Here is a 10,653-nt window from a genome sequence, read left to right as displayed (position 1 = left end):
CCCCTCCCTCTCCCCTTCCCTCTCTCCTCCCTCTCTCGCTCAGCGGCACAAAGAGCTGCAGAATTCTCCCTGGCTGAAGCACTTTCACACAGGTAGGAAGATGGTTTATTTAATCTTTTCTTGCCTTATAAATGTTTATTCAGGTTGGATTTATTTGTATAATATTTGTAGAACTATAAATAAGGATTTATTGTCAAATATAATGAGTTCCCTCCCCCCCCCCACCTCGTTCTGGACGCCTAATTTGTAACCTGCGCCTGATTTTTTAATGTGTAGAACAGGTTTTTTCAGTTCTACAAAAATCTTCACTGGCGCCATTCTACTTTAGTTTGGAGTACGTTTTCACTGTGGAAACTTTCAAATCAGGCGTCAGTGGCTGGACACGCCCCCTTTTGAAGAAAAAATTCTGTTCTAAACTAGAACTGTTCTACCTGACTAGAACTGCAGAAAAAAAAATGTGGAGAATTGCGATTTCTAAAATAGTCCGTTCTCCACCAGTTGCTCCTAAAAATCAGGCGCGAATCATGTGGAAACTTGGGCCCTTTGTAACTAATATCCCTGAGGATTGCCTAAATATTAATTATATGCATTTTAACAGTTTTAATCTTTAACAGAAAATACAGGCGGCGAAATTACTCCTTTTTGAGAGGCCCGTTAGCACCTCCAGGTCACGAAGCTGGCTGACATCCGCTCGAGGGGCGGAAGTTAAAGAGGAGGTTGCCAGCACCCTGCGCCGCCATCTTAGCTTTTTTGCCGACTCTTGGTTCGGCTAGCCTACCTGTTTTTTTTCCCGTGGTCCAAGCCACCATCATGCAGCCCAGCACCACGCTGCCCTGGTGGTCCAGCGGAGGCTATCAATGGCCTTGCAGAGTGCGCAGGGGCCCTCCCCTTTAAGCGAAGGGGAGGGGTGTTGAAGTGCGTCAACGCGATGTGGAGCATCTGCCTAGAGCCATTGGAACTGCCTCTAAAGGAAGTGGAGTGCACGAGATTGCACTCCACTTTGCTTGAGGGGGCGGTAAGCCCAATTTAGCGGCCGGAGCGGGGTTTCTGCACCGGGCACAGCAATTCCTGCCCCAAGTCTATTACCACTCACAACCGGGGCACAGGGCAATTTCACCCTCACTGTGTCGAATTATTTTTTTTTAAACTGCCTAAAGTAAGTTAAGCTTGGCATGAAATTCAGAAAATGTAAAAAAAAAACTGAATAAAAATTGCTCAAGCATACACTACATGAATTTCATCCCATTATACAAAACAGTGCATTCACACTGGTCTGAATCACTGTGGGACATAAATCTAAGCATCAACCACTGGTGATGAGATTCATTCTGAATAGTTCTTGTACTGAAAAATGGAAAACAGCAGTAAGACATTTAAAGGCTTCTCGGCAAATACTTGTGGAAAGGAACTCGTTTGTTAGTTTTGTAATGAAAGAGCAAGGAAGTGGAAGATCGTGTCATTTTGTCTCAAGTGCATGGCTGACCTTCATTGAATAGTGGTTTTCAAAATAGATTTTGTACAGGAACATAAACCAACTCCTCATCCCAAAGATTCCTGTCAACATCTAAACACGAGTTTACCATAGATACCAGTATTGTCACGGAGCTCATTCTAAATTTATTTCAGTGTGGTAGCATCAGCTTTATTACTTTACAGAGTTAACGTAACATATGACATGGCAGCTGTTGATGATTCTGCCATTCCCATTTACACCTCTTCTGGACTCTTCTTTTGTTTCTTTATTTGTCCCATTGCCGTCTCCTTTTGCTTTGGACCATCATCCCTTTTGTCATTTAAATCACTCCTGCTTATCACAGACCTTGCATTTTGTTCTTTCTTCCCCTTCCCCCTTTCCCTGCCCCAGCACTTGCTTAAAAGCTGTTACATCTCTTGCGTTTTCCAGTCCTGACGAAAGCTCATTGACCTCAAACGTTAACTCTGTTTCTCTCTCCGCAGATGCTGCCTGACCTGCTGAGTATTTCCAGCATTTTCTGTTTACATTTCAGATTTCCAGTGTCCACAGTATTTTGCTTTTGCTGTGTTTCCCTTTGGCTGTTCAGCCACAAATTAGCTCTTGGATAACCGTTGACCCAGTGATAACTGTAACTGATATTTCACGGGACTAATTGATGCAATGATAGTGTGGTCTTTAGTCAGCCAGTTGATTTATCAATTTTTTTTCCAGTCCTTTTTCTTGAAGTTGTTTCAGTCAATCTGAATCAAATAACGTGTGCTGGTGTCAGATGCACATATTGAGACAAATGGTGCAAGGGAGAATGGTTGTGGAGAAGCTGTTAGGGTCAGATCCTGAGGGTTATGGGCAACATCAGAAAAAAAGAGAGAAAGAACAAAAGAAAGTAATCAAATTCATTTAAATAGTAGCTTATTATGTAAATTAACTACTTAGGAATCTATGTTGCCTGCATAATAACAGCACATCAAATTAAGTCGAAGACAATTTAACTCTAGCATCTCTTTTGGGTTTCACCCAAAGCACACGGGCTGCAATAGTATGGAAGATCCAGGAGCAACAAAAGAAGGCTTTTGAAGATCCAAATTTAATGGGAAAACTTTCAACATTGGCGGCAGCATAAAACAGGTAAAATCAGATCAGCTGCCAATGATAGATACATCCCCTCCCTCAATTCTTTCCATGGACTTCAATCTCATATTGCTCATTTTAGTGCCAAAGTTAAAAGGCTCTATTTTCCCCAGTTATCTGCGCCGTTTTTTTGGTGTGTGCCTTGTATGTATGCCTGGGGTTACTAGCCACCAGGAGGCACCACTGTTGGAGGTCATTGGGCTCTACGCACCGGTGTGCGGATCAGGTATATAAATGAAGCCACCATGTAATGTGGGCACTTTGGGCCCGAATAAAGTTGAGCCAGGTTTACACCTGAGTGAGTTTACAGTATTCAGTCTATCGAGTTATTACATACATAACATTTGGCGATGAGGTAACTCAAGAACCTTCGCATGCAAAATGAGCACCATTGGAATTCTGGAGAGATTCGTGGAGGGAGAGGACTGGCCGGACTTTATCGATCACCTGGCTCAGTACTTCATGGCCAACAAAATGGAGAAGCTATTGAAGCAGTTAGGCGCAGGGCGGTTTTCCTCACACCGAAAATCTATGGCCTCATAAAGAACCTCCACTCACCTGCACTTCCAACGGACAAGGTCTATGAGGAATTGTGTGCTCTGGTACGTGACCATCTCAAACCAAAAGAAGGCATCATCATCTCACGCTATCGATTCTACACGCATGTTCGTTCTGAGGGCCAGGATGTGTTGGAATTCATCGCCAACCTAAGACGTCTTGCTGGGCCATGTAAATTCGAAGACGCATTGGGAGACATGCTGTGAGATTTCTTCGTAATAGAAATCAACCACGAGGTGATCCTCCAGAAGTTATTGACTGCGGAGACGTTGGATTTGAGCAAGGCCATCGCGATTGCCCAGGCATGCATGACGATGGATGATAATTTAAGGCAGATATCATCAAAGAGTTGGAGCTCCACGGCAAGTACTGTAAACAAGATTGTGTCGTCGTATGGCAGAGCTGCTTATGACAGGGCCTACTCGACTGCATATGCGAAACCTGTAGCTGCTCAAAGTCTGGCAACAGGTATGAATCCAATTTCACCCTGTTGGCGTTGTGGGGGCAATCATCGGCATCATCAGTGTCATTTTAAACAGTACATCTGTAAAGGCTGTTTAAAAGTGGGGCATCTTCAGCGAATGTGTCCAGAACTGAGCAAGCTGCGACTTACCACATGGGTGATGATGACCAGTCCAGCGTGGACCTAGATATGCAACCCGAGATACCCGAGGAGGAAGTGTATGGACTGTATTAGTTCCTGACAAAGAGCCAACTGATAATGGTTAATGTGAAACTAAATGGTGTGCCAGTATCGATGGAATTGGACACGGGTGCGAGTCAGTCGATAATGAGCCAAAGGACATTCGACAAGCTGTGGGACACTAAGGGGCTGTGAAGCCTAAGCTGAGTCCAGTTAATGCCAAGTTGCGTACTTACATCAAAGAACTCATACTGATGATTGGCAGTGCAGTAGTCAAGGTGTTGTATGAGGGTGTGGTTCATGATCGACCGTTATGGATCGTTCCAAGAAATGGTCCAACACTGTTCGGCAGGAATTGGCTCGCAAAAATCAAATGGAATTGAAACAATATCAAAGCATTGTCATTGGTGGATGACACTCCGTGTGCTCAAGTGCTGAGTAAGTTTCCCTCACTGCTTGAACCGGGCATCGACAATTTCACGGGAGCCAAAGTGCAGATTCACCTGGACTTGGTGCAAGACCAGTCCATCACAAAGCTCGACTGTTCCATACATGATGAGGGGGAAGGTCAAAATTGAGCTGGACAACATGAAGGGGTCATATCACCGGTTGAATTTAACGAATGGGCCAGTCCCATTGTTCCTGTGTTAAAGAGTGATGGCACTGTCAGGATTTGTGGAGACTACAAGGTTACGATCAACCAATTTTCAAAATAGGATCAGTACCCATGACCGAAGGCTGATGATTTGTTTGCAACGCTAGCCGGTGGGAAGTCGTTCCCTAGAACCGGTGTGTTTCAAGATGACATTCTGATCACAGGCTGTGACACCGCCGAACACCTGAACAACCTTGAAGAGGTTCTACATCGTCTGGACAAAGTGGGACTCAGGCTGAAAGGTTCGGAGTGCGTCTTCATGGCACCGGAAGTTGAATTTCTGGGGAGGAAAATTGCTGCTGATGCCATCAGGCCTACGGACTCAAAAACCAATGCCATCAAAAATGCACCCAGGCCTCAGAATGTGACGGAGCTGTGTTCGTTCCTTGGTCTACTCAACCACTTCGGTAATTTCTTACCTAGATTGAGCACTTCATTAAAGCCACTGCACATGCTGCTCAGAAAAGGCAACAACTGGTGTGGTGTGTCTCAAGATAGAGCTTTCAAGAAAGCTACAAATCTGCTTTGCTGTAACAAGCTGCTGATACATTACGATCCGTGTAAGCATCTAGTATTGGCCTGTGATGCTTCATCAAATGGGGTTGGCTGCGTGCTCCAACAAGCTAATGAGTCGGGCAAACTACAACCTATTGCGTATGCTTCGAAAAGTTTGTCAAAGGCGGAAAGAGCCTACAACATGGTAGAAAAAGAAGCTTTAGCCTGCATGTATGGGGTTAAAAAGATGCATCAGTACTGGTTTGGTCTTCGTTTCGAACTCAAAATGGATCACAAGCCACTTATTTCATTGATTTCGGAAAACAAATGCATCGTCCCGCATCCAGAAGTGGCCGTTAACATTATCTGCCTATGATTATGTCATTCGCCATAGACCTGGCACCGAGAATTGTGCCGATACACTGAGCCATCTGCCTTTACCCACACCTGAGGTGGAGACGCCACAACCTGCAGATCTACTGTTAGTTATGGATGCTTTTGAGAGTGAAGCAACCCCTGTCACTGCTCAACAAGTTAGGACCTGGACCAGATAGGACCCAATTTTAATGGTTGTAAAACGTTGCATCCTTAGTGGTGATTGGTCTGCTATACCTATGGAAATGTGTGATGAGACCAAACCTTACAACCGTCGCAAAGACAAACTATCCATTCAGTCAGATTGTGTTGTTATGCCTAAGAAAGGCAGAGAGAAATTTGTACGTGATCTACACAGCACTCATCCTGGTATTGTCATGATGAAAGCCATCGCCAGCTCTCGTGTATGGTGGCCTGGAATTGATTCTGATCTGGAATCATGTGTGCATCAGTGCAACACTTGCATGCAGCTAAGCAAAGTACCAGTGGAATCTCCGCTGAATCTGTGATCGTGGCCATCTAAACCACGGTTGAGGATCCACATCTTTGCGGGTCCTTTCCTGGGTAAGATGTTTTTTGTTGCGGTGGATGCATATTCCAAGTGGATAGAGTGTATAATCATATCATCCAGTATATCCACAGCTATCGTTGAGAGCCTTTGTGTCATGTTTGCTACTCATGGTCTGCCTATCGTTGTGAGCAACAATGGATCTTGCTTCACAAGTCTGGAGTTTCAAGAGTTCATGAAACTCAATGGAATTAAACATGTGAGGTCAGCACCATTCAAACCTGCTTCTAATGGTCAAGCAGAGCGTACTGTCCGAACAATCAAGCAGAGTATGAAACGTGTAACTCAAGGTTCACGGCAAACTCGCCTGTCATGCATATTGCTTAGTTACAGGACAAGACCCCACACGCTTAATGGGGTCTCCCCTGCTGAACTACTGATGAAGAGAGGTCTCAAGACCAAGTTCTCTCTCGTCCATTCTGACTTGAACGATCGTGTTGAAAACAGACGCCAAAATCAGCAGTGGTATCATGATTGTGCTGCTGTGTCACGCGACATCTCTGTTAACGATCCTGTGTATGTGCTAAATTATGGTCAAGGTCCCAAGTGGGTTGCCGGTATTGTTACAGCCAAGGAAGTAAAAGAGTGTTTATCGTCAAGCTCAAGAATGGGCAAACATGCAGGAAACATGTTGATCAGATAAAGCTACGGCACACGGATGAACTGGAACAGGTTGAGGAAGATACGATCAGTGATCAACCAACCTATATTCGTTCATCAGAGAACTCCGCCATCATCAATGAATCTGGACTTTCAATCTCTGACATGGTCATTGCCACTCCCATCAGCTCGGCTTCCCAGCCTCCAGTCGTAACTGACTCAGAACGCTTGCCCAAAACTGGAGTTGAACTGAGACGATCAATTCGTGAGAGGAAAGCCCCGGACCATCTTAACTTGTAAATAGACTGATACTAAGATCTTGAAGGGGGATATTGTCATGTATGTATGCTTGGGGTTACTGGCCACTGGGGGCGCCACTGTCAGAGGTCATTCGGCTGTACGAACCGGTGTGCGGGCCAGGTATATAAAGGAAGCCACCATGTAATGTGGGTACTTTGGGCCCGAATAAAGTTGAGCCAGGTTTGCACCTGAGTGAGTTTACAGTATTCAGTCTATCGAGTTATTAAATACATAACAAAGTGTGCCACATTCTTTGGCGTAAATGAAAATATCCAAGTGCCCCCAAAGTTTCTGCGCCAGCGTAACTCAGTTAGTTATGATTTTTTTAGGTTTGTTTTTTTTTGCGTCACAGGGGACGTGACCTGATGCCTGCGCCAGTTTTTCACATTTAAGCAAGTTTGGCTAACTTACATTTTTCCTCGGACAGTGTATGTGACCACTCCCAAAAAAACTTCTGGGCACGTAAGAAAAACCAGTGCACATTAAAAAAATTGGCGCAGAAAGACGCTATTGTTTTGAGGTAAAGTTTTGGAGGGAGTTAAGAAGGCAGAGAATATGCATCATGAAGTTTAATTTTTCAAAGTCAAAAAGGAGAAAATGGAAGACGAATGCAATTCTTGAATTTTTGATATGTTTCAAAGTACCACGACATCACCAAACCTCTGCTCACTGGGCTCGAGGGTCGGAGCGTTGGCCGGCCGAATCACTCCCTCGCCTGGAGAAGGGCTCGGGGATCAGCTTCAAAAGAAGCCCGGGGTGGGGGGGTGGTGGTAGGATGTCGAGCTCCTGTGTCCAGGCGAGATGTGATTCTGCTGGCCAACCCTCGAGCCCGATAAGGTGACGTTCGGTGGTGGGGTGGTACTTTGAAAGAAATTAAAAATTTAAAAATAGCATTAGAGTTTGTTTCCTTATTGAATGCCAAGCTTCCCGTTCTAAGCAAGCCTATTGTGCATGCACAGACCTGGGTGTGGTCCATGCTGGGGGAGAGAGAGGGGAAAGTAGGTGTGAGTGCTTTCTCCTGCTGTTTTGAGCTTCTTGCAAAGCTACAATTAAATTATGGGGACATTATTGACAATGCCATGCCTCGTGCAAGGCTTCTGCATGGTTGTGCTGTGGAGGAAAAGATTGATTAGACATCGTCACATGAGGAATCTCAGAGCACGCAGGATGATGGGCAGGAGGCCTTACCCACCTCGGATATATCGAGATAGGCGTTCATACCTGCACCTGAGTGGTGCAGACTGTGGGAGAAGGCTGTGTTTCCGCAAAGAAGTCGTAGCCGAGATCTGTGAGTTAGTAAAAGCAGACCTGCACCCTAGAAGCATCAGGAGGACTGCTTTGTCAGTTGAAGTAAAGATTACAGCTGCACTTTCATTCTATGTATCTGGCAGTTGATGCGAGATACCCTGGGAGCACCCATGAAGTGTTCATCCTATGCGAGAGCACTATATCTGCCATGTTTCAGCAGCAGCCAGAAGGGCAGAACTGGCTGCTGGGAGACAAAGCGTACGGCCTTGCCACCTGGCACATGACGCCCCTATGCATAACACGGACGGAAGCTGATCGAGAGTACATGTCGCACATTGCGACATGCAGCATAATAGACAGCACCATTGGCATCTTGAAGCAATGTTTCCAATGCCTGGACCATTCCGGAAGCTGCTTGCAATACTACCCTGAGATTGTCCATCAGTTCACTGTTGTCTGCTGCATGCTGCACAACTTAGCCATCATGAGGCAGCAGCAGCTGGTAGTAAAAGACCCACCTGAGGTGAGAGTGGCTGATGATGAGGAGGAAAATGCAGATGACGATGATGAGGAGGATGAAGAGGAGGAGGAGGAAGCCATGCAACTACCTCAACCCGAAGCACAATGGCGGAGGAGGGCGGGCCGTCGTGCCCTTTTAACAATTGCTCGAGCCTAGCACCAGCAGCTCATCCGTGAACGCGTTCCTGCCTGACAGTTCATAGAAACATAGAAAATAGGTGCAGGAGTAGACCATTCGGCCCTTCGAGCCTGCACCACCATTCAATATGATCATGGCTGATCATTCACCTCAGTACCGCATTCCTGCTTTCTCTCCATACCCCTTGATCCCTTTAGCTGTAAGGGCCATATCTAACTCCCTCTTGAATATATCCAATGAACTGGCATCAACAACTCTCGGCGGTAGGGAATTCCACAGGTTAGCAACTCTGAGTGAAAAAGTTTCTCCTCATCTCAGTCCTATATGGCCTACCCCTTATCCTAAGAATGTGTCCCCTAGTTCTGGACTTCCCCAACATCGGGAACATTCTTCCCGCATCTAAGCTGTCCTGTCCCGTCAGAATCCTATACGTTTCTATGAGATCCCCTCTCATCCTTCTAAACTCCAGTGTATAAAAGCCCAGTTGATCCAGTCTCTCCTCATATGTCAGTCCAGCCATCCCTGGAATCAGTCTGGTGAACCTTCGCTGCACTCCCTCAATAGCAAGAACGTACCCAGTTTAGGAGACCAAAACTGAACACAATATTCCAGGTGAGGCCTCACCAAGGCCCTGTACAATTGCAGTAAGACCTCCCTGCTCCTATACTCAAATCCCCTAGCTATGAAGGCCAACATGCCATTTGCCTTCTTCACCGCCTGCTGTACCTGCATGCCAACTTTCAATGACTGATGAACCATGACACCCAGGTCTCATTGCACCTCCCCTTTTGCTCATCTGCCACCATTCAGATAATATTCTGCCTTCGTGTTTTTGCTACCAAAGTGGATAACCTCACATTTATCCACATTATACTGCATCTGCCATGCATTTGCCCACTTTCCTAACCTGTCCAAATCACCCTGCAGCCTCTTAGTATCCTCCTCACAACACACACCCAGTTTAGTGTCATCTGAAAACTTGGAGATATTACCCTCAATTCCTTCATCCAAATCATTAATGTATATTGTGAAGAGCTGGGGTCCCAGCACTGAGCCCTGCGGTACTCCACTAGTTACTGCCTCCCATTCCGAAAAGGACCCATTTATCCCAACTGTCTGCTTCCTGCCTGCCAACCAATTCTCTATCCACACCAGTACATTACCCCCAATACCATGTGCCTTGATCTTGTACACCAATCTCTTATGTGGTACCTTGTCAAAGGCCTTTTGAAAGTCTAAATACACCACATCCACTGGTTCTCCCTTGTCCATTCTACTAGTTACATCCTCAAAAAATTCTAGAAGATTTGTCAAGCATGATTTCCCTTTCATAAATCCATGCTGACTTGGACCGATCTTGTCACTGCTTTCCAAATACGCTGCTATTTCATCCTTAATAATAGATTCCAACATTTTCCCCACTACTGATGTCAGGCTAACCGGTCTATAATTACGCGTTTTCTCTCTCCCTCCTTTTTTAAAAAGTGATGTTACATTAGCTACCCTCCAGTCCATAGAAAATGATCCAGAGTCGATAGACTGTTGGAAAATGATTACCAATGCATCCACTATTTCCAGGGCCACCTCCTTAAGTACTCTGGGATGCAGATAATCAGGCCCTGGGGATTTATCGGCCTTCAATCCCATTAATTTCTCTAACACAATTTCCCAACTAATAAGGATATCCTTCAGTTCCTCCTTCTCACTAGATCCTTGGTCCCCTTGTACATCCGGAAGGTCATTTGTGATTTCCTTCGTGAAGACAGAACCAAAGTATTTGTTCAATTGGTCTGCCATTTCTTTGTTCACCATTATTAATTCACCTGAGTCCGACTGCAAGGGACCGACGTTTGTTTTCACCAATCTTTTTCTCTTCACATATCTATAGAAGCTTTTGCAGTCAGTTTTTATGTTCCTGGCAAGCTTCCTCTCATACTCTATTTCCCCCCTC

The sequence above is a fragment of the Pristiophorus japonicus genome, chromosome 4 (genome assembly GCF_044704955.1).
Source record: "Pristiophorus japonicus isolate sPriJap1 chromosome 4, sPriJap1.hap1, whole genome shotgun sequence".
NCBI lineage: Eukaryota > Metazoa > Chordata > Chondrichthyes > Pristiophoridae > Pristiophorus > Pristiophorus japonicus.
This window is presented reverse-complemented; position numbering follows the sequence as displayed.